Below are 20679 nucleotides of genomic sequence, written 5' to 3'. Positions count from 1 at the left end.
GTGTCGATCCGCAAACTGCTTCTGTTTCTCTTTGGCGCTGGCAAGATGCTCTGCTGCTTCCTTAAAAACTTGGGTGATGGTTTTGTGTAAGTTCGTTACAGCAGGCATTTATAATGATTTGGGTGAGTCGAAAACGGATGTCCGTGGATGTCGACCATACACTATTTATAATGGGCTTTGTCCCGTACTGGTGTGAATGGAGTTATTATATGCGTATTCTGCTAACCAAAGTATGTCCTTCCAGGTATCCTCAGTTTGTTGCAGCATACACCTTATGCATTGCTCGAGGGTCTGGTTAGTCCGTTCGGTCTGGCCGTCGGTTTGGGGGTGATGGCTTATAGATAACCAGAGGGATTTTGGCAATTTTACAACACCTTTTCCAGAATGCAGAGACAAACTGAGTTCCTCGGTCTGATATCAATATTGATGGGAACCTGTGTAGCTGGACAATCTGTTCCAAAAACACGGTAGCCAGAGTAGAGGCAGTTGGGAGACCTTTCAGGGGAGTAAAGTGGGCCATTTTGAAAAACAGATCTACGACGACTAAGATGGTATTGTATCTGTTACAGGAGGGACGGTCTGTAATAAAATCCATTGATAGCGTATGCCAAGGTGCTGGGGATACTTCTAAAGGACGTAGCAGACCTGAAGGCCTTTGTTTTTGGGACTTGTGTTGTACACAGGTGCCACAGGTTGCGATGAACTGGACAATGTACTTTCACCAAGTTGGCCACCAGTAATTTTTTTTTATTTTAGCTTGGGTTTTGGCTATTCCCGGATGCCCTTCTACTAATGAATCGTGATAGTTGGGGGCGTGGCTTGGATGGCCATGTAAAGGGACGTGCTCTTGTGGAGCTCCGCTGATCCTACAATGATCCTGGAGGAGAAGTGCGTGCACGGGAACCGGCCGGCACTGGAAAATAATGCCCATGCGTGTGAAGATGATGGCTACACTCGCTGAAACTTTGACGCGAGTGGAGGGTGAGGACACTAAGTTATACTTGTCTGCGAGCCGCGGGCCCCGGATCGGCGAGTGGAACAAGATGGCGGCAGAGACAAAGAGGACACGAGATGTAGGTCCTGTGAAGCCCCTGCATCAAACTCCAAGACTAGAGATTAGAAGCAGACCGCGGCACTTGACCGAAATGCGCTGTTGCTTCACGTTGGTAACCGACGCTGGGCCCGCAGTGTAATCGGATCGAATGCCGGCGGAACCCAGGAGGACTCATTGTGGCAGAGTACCAATTAGGTGGCTGCGGATCCTGGGGCCGACGCGAACGAGCAGACGGTGGTGGCTGCAGTTTTCCACAGCGAAACATCGGCGCAGGCCAGTGGTTGAGGCCGACACAAGACAATTGCTGATCCCCGGCACTTAAAGCGGCCCCTCTGGGCCTGGGCATTGTGGGCCGGATGGCCTTGTGATCGCGGAAGAGGAGGAACGAAGGGAGTGCGGCGAATAGGTGAGCGCACTCGAGCACCGGCCACGGAAGGAACACGACTGAGACCGAGGCCATGACACCAAGAGGGTACGAGCACATGGGAGGAGACGGCCCACTCTGGGCGCGTGAGAAGAGACAAGTACATACAAGTACATGCCCTGCTGAGAGTGGTCCGTGACCACGCGGACCTTTGTGTGGAAGGAGGCACGGCAGGCCCTCGCCCAGTTAACATAGCAGGATGTCCTCTAAAGTGGTTATACCCAGGATCCAACAGTCCACGATGGAGACCTACGCCAGGTCGCCCTCAGAAGCGGAGGGGGGCAAGAGCAAGGAGACCCCCACGGCAACGGCAGAAACACTGGGCACGATCCAGGAGGTGCTGGCAGCGATCGCAGACTTAAAGGTGGCCTGGGAGACTAAGTTGGGTCAGGCAATGAAAGAGCTGCAGGAGGGCCTGGACCTCAAGATCGGAGCGGTCCAGGAGGAGGTGAACCTGCTGAGATAGGATGTGCCAACGATTGCGGAGCGCACTGGGGCCTTGGAGAAGGAGATGGCCCCGAACACGAGGCGTGCGCCGCACATGGAAAGGAGCTCCATGCCCTCGTACAACGGGTGGGCAATCTGGAGGACAGAGCTGAGCAAGCTGAAGGGCGCGCCAGATGCAATAACATCCGTATAGCGGGCCTGCCGGAAGGTATGGAAGGGTCAAACCCCACAGAATACATGGAATCCATGCTTTTACAGGAGATAACAGGCGGGGCGCTGACCCAGGGGTTCGCGATTGAAATGGCGCACAGGGCCTTGACAAGGAGATCGCCCCCTTGGTCCCCCCCGCGGTCGCTGATCGCAAAGATCCTGAACTATCGGGATCGGGAGAAGATCCTCGAATTTTTCCGGAGGGGAGGAACGATCGAAAAGGGTTCCGCAAAAATCACGGCCTACCCGGACTACACGCTGCTTGTACAGCGTAGTAGGATGAACTTTGGATCGGTGAAAAGGAGGCTGAAGGAAGCAGGCCATCGCTACATGTTGCTCTACCCAGCCAAGCTGAAAGTGTTTTATAAGAACAGATCCCTTTTTTTCGAGATGCCGACCGAGGCAATGGACTGGCTGGACATGCAGGGCCGACCTCAAGAACCGGATGTCCAGATGGGAGCTGCAGGAGATAAGTAGCAGACGACTGTGGCACCTAGAGTGACATGGCCACGACATTGGGACTTGATTATAGAGCTGTATTAAGTTTGTGGGGAGTGTGTTGTAGTAACAACTGGCTGGACCCGCTGGACGCATCTATCCTAAAATAGATGACTGGGAGCTCCTGGGAGACATCCCTTGTACCCAATAGTAATATACTTAGTTAGGTCACTGTTAGATCGGTGACGCCCCGCGGGGTCCTAGTCCTCGGCGACAGGACAGGACCAGTCGCGGGTGGGCCTGAGATCCAGGGATGGAACTGGGCATTTGTTGGGGTAGGGCAGGGTGGGGGGAGGGGCTGGGTTGTGTGCAGTGGACGGGAGTTGGGGAACAGGGAGGGGGGAAACTGTTGAGGGGGTAGGGGGGAGAGCCGGAAAACAAACCATCGAGGGAAGCATTGAAGGGAGAGGTGGGTTAGGAACAAACCGAGTAGATGGCATCGGGTAACCTCAGAATTGTGACCTGGAATGTACGGGGCCTTAACAGTTATCTGAAACGCAACAAAGTGATGCTGTATCTAAAAAGGATGCACATTGATGTGGCCCTGTTGCAGGAGACTCACCCCACAAGGGAGAAGTTGGAGGTTGTCAGGCGAAAATGGAGGGGACATGTTGCGGGGGCAACGTATTCTGCGTACGCGAGAGGGGCTATCACTTGGGTGGCGCTGCACGTGCCGCTCCAGGTGCTTAGCTCAACGGTAGACCCAGAGGGCAGAATGGTGGCAGTGACAGGACTCCTGGAGAACAGGGAAGTGCATATCATAAATCTCTACACCCCCAACCATGATACAGCGGTTTATTTTAGGTCCCTTTACAGCAAAATTAGCCCCCTGGTTGGGGGTGCGGTGGTGTGGGGAGGGGACTTCAATTGCACCCTGAATCCCAAAATGGATAGGTCAGTCGACAAAGCGGGGAAGCCGGCGCCGGCGGCCAAAGCACTGGGGACATTGTTAAAAGATCTAGACCTAGAAGACGTGTGGAGAAGATTGCATCCAATGGATAGGCAATACTCGCACTATACAGCACCACATGACCTGCACACGAGGCTAGATTATGTGTTCGTAGCGGCTGAGATAGCGGGAGAAATGGTGGGAGCGGAATACAAGGCCCGGGTACTATCTGACCACTTGCCTTTGATGGTAGAGTGGCGACACCAACCCCCCAGAGCGCGGATCCCGACATGGAGACTTAGGACTGAGGCATTACAAGATGAGGGATTCCGGGAGGACTTGAGGGAGGCCATCGAGGAATATTTTGATATGAACATGGGCAGTGTGCGCTCGGTTGGAACAGTATGGGAGGCGTTCAAGGTGGTGGTGCGTGGAGTAGCCATTTCGAAATCTAAAGGGCTCCAGGGGGGCATTGAAAGGGAATTTCAGGAAACGGAAAGGGAGCTGGAGGGCCTCACGAGACATGAGGATACAGCCCGGAAGAATAGCGATAAGATAAAAGACCTACAGTTAACCTGCAGTGGACTCTGGGATAGGTTATGAAGACTAAATTACAAGAAATATACGGCGAGGCTACACGCAGGGGGCGATAAACCAGGCAGATTGCTGGCCTGGCTGTATAAGAGTGAGACCCCCCGCACAGCGATCAGTGAGATAATGGATGAGGAAGGCCGCATCTGTAATACCCAGGAGGGGGTTAATGAGGAGTTCCTCAAGTTTTACAGACACTTATATGAGGACGCAGGGGAGGATAGGAGCCAAGACATACTGGACACGTTAGAGGACATAGAGCTGCCCACCCTGGACGACCTAGAACGAGCCGAACTGGACGCCCCTATCGCCTCGGAAGAGCTGGAGGTGGTGATCCAACATTTGCCCACGTGTAAGGCACCCGGGACGGACGGGTTGCCTAGCGAGTTCTACAAGACATACAAACAGGAGCTGCTTCAGCCACTGCTTGCCATGTTCAACGAGGCCTATGAGCAGGGGGAACTGCCATTGTCCCTCTGCGAGGCGATGATCATCCCACTCCTAAAACCAGGCAAGCCGGCCGCGGAGTGTGGGTCTTACAGACCCTTGTCCATGCTGAATCAGGACAGCAAAATACTTACGGCAGTGCTGGCCAACAGGCTGAAGAGGGTGATCGGTAAGCTGATACACCCAGACCAGACGGGATATGTCCCCGGCAGGAACATTACAGATAACCATAGGAGGCTTCACCACATCATTGACCACACTGAGGAAGATACGGGTGAGCTGGCCATCGTGTCGTTAGACGCGGTCAAAGCCTTTGACTCGGTGCGATGGCCTTGGTTGAAAGCAGCCCTGAGGGGATACGGAATGGGACCTGGGTGTATCAGATGGGTCCAGTTGTTATACAGCACCCCGGTGGCGAGAGTTAAAACAGGATCCATAATCTCAGATACCTGGCAACTCAGCAGGGGGACCAGACCGGGATGTTCCTGGTCGCCCATGCTATACATTCTGGCATTAGAGCCGCTGGCAATATGTCTGAGGCAACAATACGGGGAGGTGGGGATTGGTATTAGTACAGTAAGTGGTAGACACCTGGTATCGCTGTACGCAGATGACATGCTCCTTTATCTGTGCAATCCGGAGGAGAACTTGCAGTATGTGCTAGAGGTGATGGACCGATATGCCACCCTCTCGGGCATATCGGTGAACCCTAGGAAGTCTAGTCTGTTCCCCTTGGGTAGATACAAGAATGTCCCGTTAGGGGGCGTGGCTTGGAGCGCCATCGATGTGGTCGCTCCCTTGAGGCCGCCCGTGGGATGTCCGCCGCCGCCGCCGCCAAATTCAAGGGGTTCTGACCGAGTATCCAAGTCGCCAATGCCATCTACGACGATCGGAACCGATGAGGCACAACCTGGCTTACAATGACCTCCGAACGCTGGAGCGTTCTCCTAGAAATTTGCGACTGAACCGCTCCCCCATCGCCATTCGAAGAAACCAAGATGGCGGCCGTGCCGGAACTCAACAATATACTACGAACCTGATGGCGACGGGCTTCAGGGGGAAAGAAGAGGAGCAGCAGACGGAGGTTGCCCGGTGAACATATGAGAACTTCATCGGGGGCTGCACTCGGCCAGGTCGACAGGGGAAACACGGAGGCCACGAGATAAGCCCCGAGAGCCATCCAGAGAAGCCCGACCTCGCAGGCCCTCCTTTCACGCACCACTCAGTGCTTCGTGGGGCGCCCCGGCCCACCCATCCAGCCAGCGACCCAGTCACAGCTTTGGCCTCGCCGCAACCCTTCCAGCCAAGACCGCCAAACACGATCATCATGTCTAGGCAAACAAAGGTTGGCAAGGGCGCAGATATCTCCACCATGCTCACTACGCTAGATAAAAGCAGGAAGCAAGAGCCTCCCAAACTCACTCCACAGAAACAACAAGAGGACGGGGGAACCCTCGCTACCAAAGGGGACCTGATAGCCTTCATGTCGGACATCAAGTCGGAGTTCCACTCATGCCTATCAGAACTCACCACCAAAATCGAACAGAGGGACCAAAGGGTTACAGAGGCCGAACAGAGGCTCGGAGAAATCGAAGACCACTCGCGGGACCACGCCACCACTCTAGGGGAAATGCGAAGAGCCATTGACTCCCTGCATCAGAAATGCGAGATCCTGGAGTTTAAACATGAGGACCTTGAAAATAGGGCGCCCCACAATAATCTCTGCATTCGGGGGGTCCCGACCTCTGTCCCCGACAACAAGCTAGCTGACTACGTGGGACGCTTCTTCGAGGCCCTCCTCCCAGACCTGGATAAATCTCAGCTCTTGCTAGATCGCACCCAAAGACTCCGCCCGCGTCGTGGGGCTGTCTCTGACCCCCCCCAGATGTCATTACGAGGGTCCACTTCTTTACAACCAAGGAAGCCCGACCTCGCAGGCCCTCCTTTCACGCACCACTCAGTGCTTCGTGGGGCGCCCCGGCCCACCCATCCAGCCAGCGACCCAGTCACAGCTTTGGCCTCGCCGCAACCCTTCCAGCCAAGACCGCCAAACACGATCATCATGTCTAGGCAAACAAAGGTTGGCAAGGGCGCAGATATCTCCACCATGCTCACTACGCTAGATAAAAGCAGGAAGCAAGAGCCTCCCAAACTCACTCCACAGAAACAACAAGAGGACGGGGGAACCCTCGCTACCAAAGGGGACCTGATAGCCTTCATGTCGGACATCAAGTCGGAGTTCCGCTCATGCCTATCAGAACTCACCACCAAAATCGAACAGAGGGACCAAAGGGTTACAGAGGCCGAACAGAGGCTCGGAGAAATCGAAGACCACTCGCGGGACCACGCCACCACTCTAGGGGAAATGCGAAGAGCCATTGACTCCCTGCATCAGAAATGCGAGATCCTGGAGTTTAAACATGAGGACCTTGAAAATAGGGCGCCCCACAATAATCTCTGCATTCGGGGGGTCCCGACCTCTGTCCCCGACAACAAGCTAGCTGACTACGTGGGACGCTTCTTCGAGGCCCTCCTCCCAGACCTGGATAAATCTCAGCTCTTGCTAGATCGCACCCACAGACTCCGCCCGCGTCGTGGGGCTGTCTCTGACCCCCCCCAGATGTCATTACGAGGGTCCACTTCTTTACAACCAAGGAAGCGATTTCGGCGATCAGCCGCCAAGGGGAGGAAATTACATTTCAGAGCACGCCACTCCAAATATATCAGGACCTCCCACCACTCACCCTCCAGAAAAGAAGAGCACTCCGACCCCTGGCACTGTTCCTCCAGGAGCAGCAAGTCCGCTACAGATGGCTGTTTCCAGCGGCTCTACAATTGACATACAAAGGCACCCTACGCCGGATCAGCGACTTGGAGGATGCGGAGAGGATCATGCATCCATCTTCGCCCCAGGAACTCTCCACACCAACCCCTGAGGGAGCTGAGGTCTCCGGGCCGCTTTCCTCCCCGAAACCTAAACGTACGCCATGGTCATCAACCCAGCGGATCAACAAAAAGAAATGAACAATGGCGCCCCCCGCACCTCCAGGTTCTAACTACATCTCTCCCTGGTCTCCTCTGACCCGGCCTGAATTCGGATCCGCCACATAACGCTTAATCTGACGACCTTCGAGGGCGGAGACGGCGGACCATACCCACGGTTCATACCCACTCCAAGGACACTTTCCAACTTTTGTTCCTTGGAAACCCACAGTACTTGATACACGATGGGACAACCGGCCCCGTTGGCCAAGGGTAGGCCCGTACCTACAATGTCGGTCTACCCACCAGTTAAAGTTGCGGCCCCCCGTTGGGGCCCCGCGTTAAAACCTCAAGTGCAGGATGGTACTACAAGATCTCGTGACAAACATGGCAGCTGAACCATCGACCCGGACTCCCCCCCCCAACTCAAGAGGTAGAGAATGGGACACCTCTGGACCACCAGGTTCTGCGAATCCTCTCCCTAAATGTTAACGGACTGAACTCCCCTAACAAACGAAAGGCAATTTTATTAAAGCTCCAGGACGAAAACGCTGCGATAGCTATGCTCCAAGAGACCCACTTGCTGCCGGCGGATGTGACCCGGCTTCGTTCTCGATCGTTCCCGCTTCCATTTTTTGCCTCCGGCTCAAGCAAAAAGGGGGGCACAGCGATTCTCTTTAGAAAAGACTTGAACCCACAAATCCTGGAAACAAAAACATGCCCGGAAGGCCGATTAACAGCAGTCAAATGCCTCCTGTTGGGAGACCTATACACCCTCATCTCGGTATATGCCCCTAACACGGGACAATCACTCTTCTACGACTCCTTGGGCACAACCCTCGCTAGTTTTGTGGAGGACCAAACAATCGTCGGAGGGGACTTCAATGGGGTTCCCGACCCCACTAAAGACAGGTCACACCCCCCGACTCCAAGCGATTTCGCCCAAGCACTCAGCTTCCTCCGGTTGTTCAGGTCTCTAGAGATAATAGACTTGTGGCGGGTGTTTCACCCCGACGAAAGAGACTACTCCTTCTACTCGTTTGTATACCGCACTTTCTCAAGGATTGACTTATTTCTGATCTCCCCACACACCTTCCCCTCAGTCAAAGAGGTCTCCATCGACACGAGAGCCATGTCTGACCACGCTCCAGTGTTCTTGGAACTCCGGGTTCAGGACCCCAATCTCAATAACCCACGCAAATGGTCTCTGTATGACCCAATTCTCAATGAAATCGCTACGAGAGACAAGATCGCAACAGGAATTAAAAACTTCTTTGACGAAAACCCAGCCTCGGACACCTCACTGGCAAATAACTGGGACGCCATGAAGGCAGTAATCAGGGGCTCCCTCATCGCTCAGGGAGCGGCCTACCACCGGAACAGACGCCAGACTCGAATTGCTTTAGAGGACGAGCTAAGGGAGGCTGAGGCAATCCACAAAGAAAAAGGCTGGTCCCCTAAGACGCAACGGATCATGCGAACAGCGAGGAAGAAGCTTGAAGCCCACTACGCGGAACAAACCGCCCTAATGATGGCAAAAGCCAAACAATCATATTATGCGAAGGGCAACAAAGCAAACAGGTTCCTGGTGGCCAAACTAGCCAAACAGAGACGCGTCAACACGATTGCAGGCCTACGTGATCCTGAGGGGGTCACCCGATACTCGGAGCCCGAAAAACAACAGCTCGCGACAGACTACCTGACCCAAATCATGAAGGCAACCCCTCGGAACCGACCGCAACAGGTGGAATATCTACGGAATTCAGCGGTTCCCCGTCTCGCCAACACAACGAGAGACGAATTGGAGGAGCCCATCACGGGGGAGGAGGTCAAGGAGGCCATCAAGTCGCTTAAAACATGAGCCCCAGGCCCGGACGGCTTTTCTACCAGATTCTATAAACTTTTCAGGCCACAACTGACCCCCCATCTGGTGACCCTGTTCAACTCCTTCAGAGACACAGGCGCGGTCACCCCATCGATGCAGGAATCAACCACCATCCTCCTGCTCAAACTGGGAAAGGACCCAAGGAGTCTAGCCTCCTACAGACCGATAGCACTCTTAAACATTGATGCAAATATATATTCAAAAATCCTGGCAAACCGCCTGAATCGCGTTCTCCCGAAGATCATTCATCCCGACCAAGCAGGCTTCATCCTCCATCGATCAGCGGGAGACAACATACGAAGAACCCTGAACCTGGTGGACCTCGCCTCTCGGAACTCCCAAAAACTGGTTTTAGTGGCTCTGGACGCAGCCAAGGCATTTGATCGAGTAGATTGGCCCTTTATGAAACTCACCCTAGAGGCCTTCGGCTTCGGGTCAACTTTTCAGACAATGGTGCTGGCCAACTATAAGAGCCCAAGTACGAGTCTAAGAATTAATGGGCACAGCTCAGCTCCGATCCCCCTATCATGCGGAACCCGGCAGGGCTGCCCGCTATCACCCTTACTATTCGCTCTCACCATGGAGCCTTTGGCCCAAAGGATTAGGGGAAACGATCGAATTAAAGGGCTGCAGGACGGCCCCAACTACCATAAAATCGCCCTATATGCGGACGATGTCCTACTCACGATCTCAGAAGCCCAATCATCATTGAAACAGGCAATACGAGAACTTACCACCTATGGTGAGGTCTCAGGCTTCACTATAAACTTTGACAAATCCTCGGCCATGGGCATCGGGCTCACTCCAGCAGAACGGGAGCCACTGACGACGATGTGCCCGATGACATGGGTGAAGAAGGCCATCCCCTACCTAGGGGTCCACATCCCGGCTAACCCAAGAGACACATACAAAGCCAACTTCCCCCGGCTACTGAAAGAACTGGAAGGCGACTTGAAACGATGGGAGACCAAAGAGATCTCACTGCTGGGGCGCATCACAGCATGCAAGATGAACCTACTGCCGAGGTTCCTATACGCCTGCGCCTCCCTCCCAGTAGCGATCCCCACACCAACCCTTAAGGAAATCCAAAGGAAAATGCTGAAATTCATCTGGAAAGGTAAGAGAGCGAGAATCCCTCTCAAAACGATGCTGGGGGGCTCCAAGCTAGGAGGTCTGGGGGTCCCGGACTTGAGGGCCTACAGTGTGGCAGCACAACTAGCACAATTTCAGGCATGGCAGACCATAACAAACCGCCCCAGGTGGGTAGAGCTGGAACAATCACAAACACCTTTACCCTTGCGATTTCTGCCACACATTCCACCCCCCCTTAGAGCACACTGGGGAGACCTCCTCCTATCAACTAAACACGCCCTTAGTTCCTGGGACTGGGCTCTAAAGCAGAAGAGAGTGCCCAGAGGACTGAGCCCACGCTCCCCGGTCTTCCATAACCCATCCTTCTCACCCGAAGCAGACCCCCGCAATTTCCGGAACTGGATAGAGGGCGGCCTGGAGACCATAGACCAGCTATATATGGGAGGGACACCCCTCACCTTCGCCCAATGTAAGGAGAAGTTCCAACTCCAGGAAAGGGACAGATTCACCTATATCCAGCTACGCCACTGGTGCTCGCACCCCCAGACTCTGCAGGCAGCAACTCGCGCGCCCACCGACCTGGAGCTGACACTGGGGGACCTTCCAACCCGGGGCAGGGTATCCACCCTATATAGGCGCTTCTTAAGGGACTTCCTGTCCACAAAGACCCGCTGCATGGCTCAATGGGAGGCGGACCTGGGCCATCCGGTCGAGGACCAAACCTGGGTGGACATCTGGACCAGAACGCATACCTCCTCCACGTGCGTTACCAATAGGGAATGTGCGTACAAGGTGCTCCTCCGGTGGTATTACCCACCCCTTCGACTTCACCACATGAACCCACAGGTGGATCATGCCTGCTGGAGGGGATGTGGTCACCCAGGCTCTTTCTTCCACATATGGTGGGCTTGCCCAAAGATACGACAGTTCTGGAGGACATGCCTACAGACCATCGCACAAATTACAGGAACGGCGATTCCTCTGGAACCTGAACCAGTCCTGCTGGGGGCCCCGATCCCCACGATTTACCCGCGCTCCGGGACCAAGTCTAAACTATTGACACACTGCCTTCTGGCGGGTAAAACGGTGTTGGCTAGGGCCTGGAAATCCCCAGAAGGACCTCACATAGCCCAATGGTGGTCTAAACTCTGGGACATCCTGATCGCGGAGAAGGTCACGGCAGCACAGGCGGGAACGCTCCACCGCTTTCAGAATGTTTGGAGCCCAGTGCTGGAATACGACCAGCGCTTCCCCGCCCAGATCTACAAACCGACCAGGGCCTGATGGATCTTGAAACACCAAGAGGACCCGGGAGAAGACACATGGACGCTAAGGGGCGAACTGGACAACCCAGAAAGAAAATTCTGCCTCCGAACATGAGGGGGGGGAGAGGCCAGAGGGAGGTGGGAAGGAGGAAGCCTGATGGGGGAAATGAGGACTGGGGATCGAAGAACTTGAATACGCATTGCTTGTGATATGTCATGATTTGTATATTTGCCATCCTGCCTTGATTTAAAATAAACGAAGTTAAAAAAAAAAAGAATGTCCCGTTACAGAGGCTGCCTAGCCTGCCGATACCATGGCAGACTGAGACATTTAGGTATTTGGGAGTAAATATTTACCACAGGATTGAGGCGGAGCACCACCATAATACAGAGAAAGCAATAGAGGGGGTCAAGAACAGCATGGTGTTTTGGTCCAGATTGCCCCTGACCATGATGGGGAGAGTGGCCTTGCTTAAGATGGTGGTCCTGCCCAGACTCCTGCACTTCTTTGTGAATGTCCCGTTTTTTGATTCCCAGGAGCCTATTTGTGAGGCTCCATAGCGTGTGCAGGGGCTTCATATGGGGTAACTCCAGGAACAGAGTGGCCCTGTGGAAACTCCAGAACCCATGTGACAAGGGGGGCATAGGCCTGCCGAATTTTGAGCTTTATTATCTGGCGGGGCAGCTTCTGTATGTGGCCAGGTGGCTATCGACTGAAGACTCGGCGGAGGCCAGGCTTCTGCGGGAAGACTCGGCCCCATACTTTTTGAATGAAGTGGTGTGGTTACAAAAGAACAAACTGGTGGGAAGAAGGCGGCTGTTGAGGCTGGGCTGGGAGGTTTGCCGCAGAATGTGGAGAATGATGGGTGACATAGAGCCGTTCTCTCAGCAGGTCCCGCTGGTGGCACTATGCGGGAACGACTCACAACTGTTTGAAGCGGTCCGTAGATATTGGGAACTGGTGGGCCTGGCCACCCTTGGGGACATATGGCAGTAAGGGGAGGCATTGGAATTTCAGAGGTTGCAAGAAGAGACAGGGGTGCATAGAGGCCAGTATATAACCTACGCTAGGCTCATGAAACGGGTAAGGGAGAGATGGCCGGAGACAGTGCTAGCGGATGACCCTGATGCCTCCCTGGAAACGATGTATGATGTTTCAGAGGGCGGGCACGAGATATCTAGAATAAACGAGCTTCTAAGAGCAAAGGTAGGGAAGGAGCTGCTTCAATTGAGGCAGGACTGGGAGGAGGAAGTAGGAGGACCAATGACAGATGGGCAATGGGAGAGAGCCCAAAGGTACCATAAAAAGGTATCCCGGTATGCGAGGCTCCAACAACTCCAATTGTATGTCACTCACAGGGCTCATTTGACTCCCGGGAAAATTGCAAGGTTTGGAGGCTCGGCTACGCAGAAATGTCCCAGGTGTGGGGAGGTGGAAGCGGGGCTGCTACACATGTTCTGGACTTGCCCGGAGGTGCACAGATTTTGCGATGAGATTAAAACTAAATTGGCTGGTGGGGGAGTGGAGCTGGACGTGGGATCAGCTTGGCCATGCATGCTCGGGATCTTTCCCAGGCCACAGGATTTAAAGCACATAAGCAAAATGAAGGACTTAGCCTACATCCTGGCCAAGCGCAGGATCGCAATGGGTTGGAAGGCGGCCCACAGACCCAAGGTGGAGCTATGGTGGATGGACCTCCTCAGATGGGCGGAGGCAGAATCCGTAGTTTGGTTTGAAGCGGTTACTAGGGGGGGAGAGGAGGCAGTAGGGCCCCTGTTGGCCTGGCGGCAATTGGTGACCTCTATGGCAAACCCTCACCAGGACAATAACGAATCAGAGGACTCTGATGAGTGCACAAGCACTGCGATACCTGCTAATGCTCCCACAGATGAAGTGAGTGTGCGGGCTCTAGTTTGTGGGGTGGGAGGGGGGAGGATGGAGAATTATACTGTATAATGTGATGGTTTGATGCTTGTTATGTACGTCCTAAACAGTTGTAATGTGTGTTATTTTGTTTGGTTTTATTGAAAATAAAAAAAATAAAAAATGAATCGTGACAGTTTGCGATGATTTGATTCTGTAATTTCTTATCCGGGATGTACAATCGTCCTTGGTAGTATGGTGGGTTGTCCACGATCGTATACTGGTCTCCCTTCCCTGGCCATTCCTGTTGCACTGGTGGACTCATCAACTGCTGCAGGTCCGATTTTAAGTTGTCAAGAGTGGTGGTTGCGGCAATCATGACTTGGATTCGTCCTTCAGGGATGATGGCCACGGGGTCTGGTGTAGTGAATGCCTCTTCTCCCTAATTCATGCGAGACAGGGCATCCGCTTTTCCATTTCGTACTCCAGGTCTAGAGGTGATGACAAAGTCGTATTCCGCAAAGAAGAGAGCCCAGCGGAGTTGGCATGATGATTGCGCTTCAGCGGTCTTCAGATGTTGTTGATTGCGATGATCAGTGACGACGGTGACTGTATGTCTAGCTCCAAGAAGATAATGTCTCCAGGCTTTGAACGCTGCCTTCATTGCTAGCAGTTCTTTATCAGTGATTGCATAATTCAATTCAGGGGCTGAAAACGTGCGAGACCAGAATGCCACGGAATGCAATTGACCTGTTTCGGGGTCTTGTTGTAACCGGACTGCTCCCATTGCTATGTTGGAAGCATCAGTTTCGACCATGTATGGTAGCTGGTCGAGGATGCTTTAGAATTGGTGCTGTGGTAAATGCTTGTTTTAGCTCTTGGAAGGCTTTCTCTGCCTCTGCGGACCAGTTAAATTGTTCATTTTTCCGTAGTAAAGAGGTGATTGGGTGGACGATCTGGAGAACCCGGGAATGAACCGGCGATAAAAGTTGGTGAACCCGAGTACACTGTGTACTCCCTTTATGGATGTCGGTGAGGGTCAGTTAAGGATAGCGTCTACCTTGCGGTGTCCATGCGTACGCCCCGTGGTGTGAGAATAAAGCAGAGGAATTCTAGCTCTGTCACATGAAAGAAGCATTTCTCCAATTTGGCATATAGCCAGTGTTGCCGCAGTTTCTTCAAAACTGCCCGGACATGGTTGACGTGGTCATCCTTGGTGTTTGAATAGATAAGAATGACATCAATGTAGACAAGAGAGCAGACGTCCAACAGTTTGCGGAGCACATCATTCCTGAAAAATTGGAACGCCGCTGGGGCATTACATAGTCCAAAGGGCATAACCTAATATTCATAAAGGCCTTATTTCGTGTGAAAGGCCATCTTCCATTCGTCTCCTTTTTTGACTCTTACTAGATGGTAGGCCCCTTGTAAGTCTAGTTTTGTATAAATCTGAGCGTTTTTGACTTGATCCAAGAGCTCGGGATAAGTGGTAACGGGTACCATTTTTTTACAGTGATCTGGTTAAGTGCTATGTAGTCAATGCAGGTTCTCAGGTCTCCCTCCTTTTTAGGCACGAAAAAGAGGGGTGAGGATGCAGGGGACTTGGACGGACAAATGAAGCCATTTGCCAGATACTGATCGAGGTAGGTTTTTAGATGCTGGTTTTCCTGTTCTGTTAGGACATAAATTCGGCTGCAGGGAACTTGAGCTCCAGGTACCAGATCAATTTGGCAGCCAAACGACCTGTGCAGAGTTAGGGTGTTTGATTGCTCTTTTTGAAAGACTTCTTGGTAATCCAGGTATTCAGGTGATAGTGAACTGGTGAGGCCCAGTATGGTTTCTTTCTTCAATGAACCTGGATTGGTAAGACCTTTTAATGAGAATCCCTTGCTATAACACATGTCGGCACAGTCTTGGGGAAAGGTCAGAACTCGTTTACGCCAGTCAATCCTGTTATTGTGGATTCCAGCCAGGGCATTACCAATGTCATCTGGAACTGAGGAGCACCAATGAGATGGAAGGTAATGTCCTCTTGGTGACCGTCCTGACACAGAAGCATGACCTTCTCGGCGTAATGAGTCACTAGGCCGGATGATAGCTGAGATCCATCAACTGCTGTGACGTTTTCCGAAAACCTGCTTCTGTCGGAGAGGCAGGCCTATCCGAGTAGCCAGATCTTGCTCCATGTAATTTCCCACAGCCCCACTGTCAATGTATGCCTCCAAGGCATGTATTTTCGACGGTTGCTTGTGGTTTACCAGGAGCACTGGGATGACTAGATGTGAGGTCTGTATAGGTTCCTTTTCACCGCTCGACAAGTGGACCCCTACCCTTGCCAGGCGTTGGAGTTTCCCAAGTCCTGTTCATCTTCTTCACCCTTGTCAGTTACTCCAATTGCTTTCCTGGGTGGTTTCACTGGGCATTCTCGGAGATAGTGACCTGCCTTACCACAGTACAAACAAAGCTGCTGCTGTCTCCTTTTCTCCTTTTCTGCCTTGGTGAGTGGGCTCCACAAGCCACCGATTTGCACTGCCTCAGACTGATCGTGTGATTTGGTTTGTTTCTCACGGGGTCGCACGTAGACCGACCGCCCCTCCACCTTGGCCCAATCCATCTTCCGATTCTGCAATCTGTGATCAAGCTGCACTGTCAGGTCGATGTATTCAGCAGATCTTTCCGGGGATTTACTACTTGGGCTAATACGTCCTTAAGTTCCCCTCACAAGCCTTGGTAAATGAGCATAGTTCTTTTCTTCTCTGGCCAGTTAGTTTGTGCTATCAGACGATTGAAGGAAGCGATATATGTTAGTAGGTCTTGATTACCTTGCCGTAGTGATAACAGTTAATTGTCCAGAGCCCGCCCTTGAGTATGACATGCAAATAGTTTCTCCATTTCACGCTGGAAACCTCCGAAGTCTCGAAGCAAAGGATCATCCTGGTTTACCAAGGGTATTGACCAGTCCGCTGCACTACCTCCCAAATATGAGAGTACAAATGCCACTGTTGCTTGATCGTTGGGGAATGCCCCAGGTCTGCACAAGAAATGTAGGCGACATTGATTCATAAAGATGGAGTACTTATTCGGATTGCCTGTGAAGCGTTCTGGTGGGGCCAGATGAACCCCCCCCGGAAGAACACCTGTACTGGCGTGGGCTGTGGAGGGACAGCAGGAGGGGCATACTCCAGCAGTGGGACCTAGCCTGCCTGTGCCTGGAGCATTTGCCTTGCTAGTTCATCTGTCCGCTCCCAGTACACAATTGGATCCCTCCTTAGGGCATTGGTTTCCTGTCTTGAGGCATGAACTTCAGCCCGTAACTCTCCCAGTAATCGGCCAACTGGACAGTTTCAGAAGTTTCCATAACGCCCAGGCAGAGATTTGAAGCGGCTTCGCATTCTGTTACGCTCACCTGGTCTCTGCAGAGGCGTTGGGGCATGGTTGCAGCCCTCCCAGGGGTGAGGTTGCCCGGGTCCGACTTCGCCCTCTGCGCTTATGTGGTGACTGGTTGTAATAGGTGATGCTGCTTCTGGCAGGAGCACTTGTGTGACCTGGACCGAGTTGCTTCACTGGTCCCTTGCACGTGGTAGTCCAGTCCTGCTGCGTCTAAGCCTCTATACTTCTAGTAAGTGTTCCTGTTGCCTTTGTCTTTCCTCGTCTGTTTTTGTTGTATTGTAAAGTTTGTTGTCTTGTTTTGCTGTCCGTTCCACTTTTGATGTTTGCTCTTTTGCTTTCTTCCCTTGCAGGTGATGTTGCCGGCCCGGCAGAAGCTGCAGAGCTCGAGGGGGCAACCGGAGGGAATGAGGAACGAAGCTGCAGTGGTACAGTAGCTGGTAAGCTGTTAACTATGGGGCGCGTGGGCTTCAAATGCCGTGCCGCCCTAGTACGGATGTTCTAACCTTGTCTTTCTTCTTCTTCACAAGGTCCGAGTTTGTGGATGCGGAGTGCGCTGCTGCGGCATTGGGATCAAGAGCACTGGATGTCAGGAGATGAGACTGCAGATGAAGCGATGAAGCACCGGTTTCCTGGAGGTGAGTATGCAGGAGAATGCCTGGTTTCAAAGTTGAGTAAACTCGTCCAAGCAGCGGTGAGCGTCACTTTGCACGCTAGTGCAGAGTAACGCGAAGTACCGGCCTTAAGGATGGAGCAGCTTACATAGCTGAGCTTCTGAAGCCACACCCACCAGGTTCAGCCTGCTTGCCACACCCTGCCACACCAGATGAGTCAGCACATGAAGACCAGACTTAGGGAGCTCCACCCGATGAATCAGCACATGAGGATGTTCTCTGGAATAAAGGCTTTCAGCTCCTGGAAAGTTCTTGTAAAATGAAAGCACTCCTGCACTGAAATAAAGTAAAAGCACTCCTGCACTGAAATAAAGTGTTCCCGCTCACATCTCTATATGAGCCTGGCGCCAAAGGTGCCAGGACTGATTCCAGCCAGGGCCCCTGAGTTTATGGGTCCCAAAGGGACATAAGTGAGTCAAATGACACATTGCCCCCATCACTAGATGGTGTGATTTTTGTGTTCTGGGGCCTGTGGCCATGACAAGGGCCTCTGTACTGCTCCAGCAGTGCGGAATGCTGGGGGGGAGAGCTCCTGCTCGATCTCAGGCAACTCCCTCTGATGAGGGACACGTGTTTGACTGAGCACATTCAGGATATAGATATTGTCATCCTGCTGTGAGATTCTTTAGGGCTTTATTAGCTATTCATTCAATAACTATTTAGTATCTCCTACTGTTACAATACTATTTTTGTATTACAGATCACCTGTACAAACAAGTAAACAAAGAGAATACAGAGAAAAGAGAAAATACAATACAAATGGTCAATGCTTTTAGTGCACAATCCAGTAAATGTACTCACATAGATAACATTATAACACTGAAATAAAGTATTTAATAAAGTAATGTTGTTTTTAACCGACAAATTCAAAAAGCAAAACTAAAAGTCTAATATAATTCCAGTTAAAATATATACCTGTTTCTGTGATGAAGATTAATACCATCGACTAGTATATTTGTTTGTTTAGTATTGAACATTCACTCTTCTGAATATAAAGGCAAGTCTCTGTATTAATACATGTTTTAATCTATGCATCTTCTTAACTAATCTAATCACTACTAGTTCATTTGTACATCTTGTGAGCAACCAGGAATGAGACGTGCACACAGCAGACTCATGGTTTGGACCATAACCTTTTATTGAAACAAATAGGGGTTGGAAAATGATTCACTATCCCTGTTCTAGGAGGTTTTTTCCTAACTCAACCAAAACCTAATGGTCCTCATACTCTAAAACTGATTCTAAGGTGTAAAGGGGGTTGTCTTTTGGCTCTTGAAAAGTGTTTAAATGTTCAAATTCAACTCCAACTAAAAGTTCCAAATAGACAATGTTTAAAGTTCTCAGGGACAATATTTCCCTTCCCCAGCTTTCTCTTCTTCTCTAATATACAACTCAGAATCTGAAGAGCATGGTTCCTCCTATGGACTCTTTTTACAACCAGTAATGATTTCATAGGTATAACTCTTCCTTAAGATTCTCACAGTTCGCTATCCTAATGGCAAGTACCCTCCTTGAGTCTCTTTTTATTTGTATACACACTTACAGGGGCCTGGTATACTTCCCCTGCCAGGGCCTTTTGCAATCCTTTCCACATTACTTCTATTATGTCAGGTTTGTTCACATTTCTGTTTGTAAGCATTTATCTTCACCTGGTGGACTCTCCTGCCAGGACTTTTTACAAATTTACTAGTGAGCATTTACCTTCACCTGGTATACTCTTCTGCAAGGACCTTTCATACATTTACTTGTAAGCATTTATCTTCACCTGGTGTACTCTCCTGCCAGGACTTTTTAAACAGTTACTTGTGAGCATAAACCTATCCTTTCATCCATGCAACAATACTGTTATATTGCTGCCTTAATTAACCTTGTTTCATAAAGTTCACATTTATATTTCTTGAGTCTTTTTTTTACAGGGGCTCTGACCCTCCTTCAAGACACTCCTTGTTTAACTCACTCTCATTCCTGTAGTATGGGTTTAATAACCCATTCCCAGTTTGTTTTCCTGATATATTCCCAGTTTCACAGGCCTTGTTGAACTCCTTCCACTTCACTTTCATGAAGCGACACACTCGTTCATGCAACCCGGTAACCCGTTTCACATCACTGCCATGCCCCTGTCAGGCACGGTTACTGCTGCTTTACATTGTGTGCCGATGGACTTTCTGCTCTCCCGTGTGCTGTTCCGCCTGGGGGTTCTGCCTCTGCTTCTGTGCCTTCCCTTCCAGTGCCTTGCCCAGTATCGGCCCGCACAGGGGCAAACTTCAGTGTCTGCAGTTCTGCTCTGCCAGTTACATTCCATGTCGGACGCTATGTCCTCGAGCTTCTGCTGCTCTCCCAACAATTCCTTCTCTCAGTGACTGTGAACGCAATTTTAAAGTTCCCGGGCTGCGTCACGAGTTTCCAACAACTTGACCGCTCTGTGCGCTTGCCGGTCGTTGTGATCCTCATTTCTCAGTCTCTCTACCACATCACAGGGTTGAGTATATGTTTCTCTTTGTCACATTATGAAGTGTTTAAATTGAGTCTGGCAGGGAGTTGTGGGAGAATGTCACAATATGCCATTAAGGCATGGGGGATAGATGGCACTTCCCTAAAAAGGGTTGGAGGGCATGTGACTCTCTCCAGCGATGTAACCCCAACTCCCTGAGGGTCATCTTTCCCCAGGTGGTCGTCCCTCATATAGCCACCCCAAGGGTCAGGATCAGATAGCGGCTGCTGTCCCCTGGCCACCTGCGGAGAGACTAGCCCAGGGAAAGAAATGATGATATCACTGGATTTGTCACATTGTTTTAATATCAGCGACATGCTAATTGCATGGTTTCTTCATTTTGTATAAGCACAGGGCGCCATTTTGATTCTTCCTTAAATACCATTGCATTGTTAGGTAAACCTCTTGCTCAGTGGCCATCTTTGAACACATGGACTGACTGCTTGTCAAACACTAGAAATAACGTTTTCTGGTTTCTA

The sequence above is a fragment of the Ambystoma mexicanum genome, chromosome 6p (genome assembly GCF_040938575.1).
Source record: "Ambystoma mexicanum isolate Mex_15411 chromosome 6p, UKY_AmexF1_1, whole genome shotgun sequence".
NCBI classification, from domain to species: Eukaryota; Metazoa; Chordata; class Amphibia; order Caudata; family Ambystomatidae; genus Ambystoma; species Ambystoma mexicanum.
This window is presented reverse-complemented; position numbering follows the sequence as displayed.